The sequence below is a fragment of the Phoenix dactylifera genome, unplaced genomic scaffold (assembly GCF_009389715.1).
Source record: "Phoenix dactylifera cultivar Barhee BC4 unplaced genomic scaffold, palm_55x_up_171113_PBpolish2nd_filt_p 000348F, whole genome shotgun sequence".
NCBI classification, from domain to species: Eukaryota; Viridiplantae; Streptophyta; class Magnoliopsida; order Arecales; family Arecaceae; genus Phoenix; species Phoenix dactylifera.
Window position 1 is genome coordinate 278,076 of NW_024067806.1, and position 3,575 is coordinate 281,650.

At 40.7% G+C, this 3,575-nt stretch overlaps 1 non-coding gene across 1 annotated transcript; it reads left to right on the forward strand.

Annotated features, from left to right (window-relative positions):
* Positions 1 to 2,916: 2,916 nt before the first annotated feature.
* On the forward strand, positions 2,917 to 3,025 carry LOC120105718. Its single transcript, XR_005508035.1, has one exon. It is a non-coding gene; the product is annotated as a small nucleolar RNA R71 (small nucleolar RNA).
* Positions 3,026 to 3,575: the final 550 nt, after the last annotated feature.

The window sequence follows — 3,575 nt, forward strand, 5'->3', positions numbered from 1 at the left end:
TCCTAGGACAGCTCCTATCGCATAGTCGCTAGCGTCACACATAATCTCAAAAGGTAATGACCAATCGGGTGGTCGCACAATGGGTGTAGTGCTAAGCATAGACTTCAACTTTTCGAATGCCTCCTAACAGGTTTCAGTCCAATTGAACGGTGTATCAAGGGATAGGAGGTTACATAATGGTCGAGCTATGACACTAAAGTTCTTGATGAACCTCTTATAAAATCCGGTGTGACCCAAAAATGATCGAACATCTCTAACCGTCTTGGGTGCAGGTAGCTTAGCAATTAAATCGATCTTAGCTCTACCTACTTCTATGTCCTTCGATGAAACAATATGTCCTAGGACAATTCCGTTTGGTACAATGAAGTGGCATTTCTCCCAATTCAATATCAAATTCTTTTCTATACATCGAGCTAAGACTGCTTGTAAATGTGACAAGCAATCATCAAATGAATCACCAAAAATGGAGAAGTCATCCATGAACACTTCCAAAAACTTCTCGTAGCTCAGCATCTTTGGAATGTTGCAGGTGCATTACACAACCCGAATGGCATTCGTCGAAAAGCAAATGTGCCAAAAGGACAAGTGAAGGTAGTCTTCTCTTGATCTTCTGGTGAAATTTCAATTTGATAATATCCCGAATAGCCATCGAGAAAATAATAGAAATCATGCCCTGCAACTCTCTCCAACACTTGGTCTAGGAAGGGTAGAGGAAAGTGATCCTTTCATGTGACCAAATTCAGCTTTCGGTAGTCAACACATATGCGCCAACTCGTCGGGACACGAGTTGGAACTAGTTCACCTTGTTCATTTTCTACCACCGTCAAACCCGACTTCTTAGAAATGACTTGAGTAGGGCTTACCCACTTGCTGTCGAAAATTGGATAAATAATACCCACGTTAAGCAACTTGAGGACTTCTGCCTTAACCACATCTCTCATCGTAGGATTCAACCTTCGTTGCATTTGCCTTGTGGTTTTGGCATTGTTCTCCAAATATATCCGGTGCGTGCAAACTAGGTTTGACCCATGGGATGGTACTATCTTTGCTTCTCGAGGTGGCAACTGTTCAAATTTTTCTACTTTTGGTCTCCACCCATTGATCATCATGGCGTTCGAAAAATTCATACTAGGTTTGACCAACAAATCATCTTCATTGGTGCCATTAGAACACCAATCAATTAAACTATCGTCTGATGGATCATTAAATACTTCAGCTAACAAATATTCCTCCGCGATGGTTTCAACCCAATCAACCTCCTTACTCTCTTCGGGATCATTAGGTTGTTTGCACACATTAAAAATGTTCAGTTCTAAGGTCATGTTACCAAAAGAAAGCTTCATGACGCCATTCCTACAATTAATCAATGCATTAGAAGTTGCAAGGAATGGACGTCCTAAAATGACCGGAATCTGAGACTGTGAGTTTGAAGCCGGATGTGTGTCCAATACGATAAAATCGACAGGAAAGTAGAACTTGTCTACTTGGACTAATACATCCTCGACAATCTCCCTTGGAATTTTAATTGACCTGTCAGCTAATTGTAAAGTGACAGAGGTTGGCTTCAACTCACCTAAACCAAGTTGCTTATATACAGAATATGGCAACAAATTCACACTTGCCCCTAAATCTAACAATGCTGGCTCTATCCTAAAGTCGCCTATGATGCATGAAATGGTTGGGCAACCTGGATCTTTATATTTAGGAAGAATATTGTGCTGCAAAATAGCACTCACATTTTCAGTAAAAAATGCCTTCTTCTTAACATTTAATCGGCGTTTGACAGTACACAAGTCCTTCAAAAATTTAGCATATGAGGGTACTTGTTTGATTGCATCAAGAAGAGGTATGTTGATCTTTACTTGTTTAAAAAGCTCAAGAATTTCAGAATTAGGTTTGAGCTTTTGCAACGGCTTTAACCGTTGTGGAAAAGGTGGAGGAAAAGGACATTCAACTTTCTTGGTAGAAGTTGGGACCTCAACTTCTTCTTTGTCCCTTTCATCGACTTTGGGAGCATCAGAATTAGAAGTGACCTGCGGTCTCAATGGGGCGGTCTGATCAATGACTTTCCCATTACGCAAAGTCATAATGCTCTTTGCATGTTCTGTATGCGAACTAGAAGGAGCCGTATTATTACTACCGTGCATTTGTGGGTTAGGTTGGGGTTGAGCTGGAAGCTTATTCTTCTCTTGGGTACTTAGGACGGTAGTCAACATTGACAATTGGTTCCTTATATCTTCAAAATTTCGAATATTTTGAGCATTGATATTAGCTTGACCTTGTAGAAAAGTTTGTATAGATTGCAAGGTATCCTCAATATTCGGCTTCTGAGAGGGTGGTGATGCAAAAGTAGGATGTGCATGTGGAGGAGCTGAATGGTGTGACTGTTGAGGATGATCATTTCTCTACCTAAAATTTGGATGATTCTTCCAACCAGGGTTATAGGTATTCGAGTATGGATCGTTATAAGGCTTTTGATAGGAGTTCATAGCATTTGCTTGATCGTGCAAGAATTCTTTGAATGCCGGTATGGTGGGACAATCTGTAGTATTATGACCCGACATATCGCAGATACCACAACACTCGTTTCTAAGCTCTATAGTCTTGACAGGCTCAACCTTCCTAAGCTCAATTTCTTCTACCTTCCTAGTGAGGGCTGCCATTTTAGCATGAAGATCATCCTCAGTTCTGAGGTTGTAAAGGCCTCCCTGTACAGGGCTAGTAGGCTTAGTCAAAGACTTGTTGTTTCTATCCCCGTTATCCCAAAGTTGGGCAGTCTCCGCAAGGGAATCCAAATACTCCCACGCCTCATCAGGTTGTTTTTCTAAGAATCTACCATTACACATGGTCTCTACAAACTGTTTCAACTGTGGAGATAGACCTTCATAAAAGAAGCTAATAGTTCTCCAAGTTTCGAATCCGTGATGAGGGCATGAGAGAAGAAGGTCTTTAAATCTTTCCCAACATTCATAAAATGTTTCATTATCTTTTTGTTGGAAATTGTAGATATGTCTTTTCAAAAAGTTGGTCCTTTATGTGGGGAAGAACTTCTTTAAAAATTCTCTCTGCATATCTTGCCAAGTTCTTATTGATCTAGGTCGCAAAGAGTTTAGCCATGTTTTGGCCTCATCCTTTAGAGAGAAAGGGAACAATGTCAGCTTGAGGACATCCTCGGTGACGTTCGGCACTCTACATGTAATGCTCAATTCTTCAAAATTCTTTAAATGAAGATACGGACTCTCGGACTCTAACCCGTGGAACTTGGGTAGCAATTGAATTACCCCGGGTTTGATGTCAAAATGTCCTACATTATCAGGAAAAATTATGCATGAAGGCTGACTAGTCCTAGCCGGTTGTAGGTATTGTCTTAGGGTCATAACATGGGGTTCACGTTCTCGATCGTGGTGACTCCCCGCATCTTCATTTAAATCAGCCATCTCACAAGGTGTGAGATATTGCGAAGGAATTTCAGGGGTATGTCCTATGGGATGATCTAAAGTTGTACGACTTAATCGACCAGTGTCGTCCCTATTCCACTTTAGCATGCAAAATAATTTTCTCTTTTCTTTTTATAT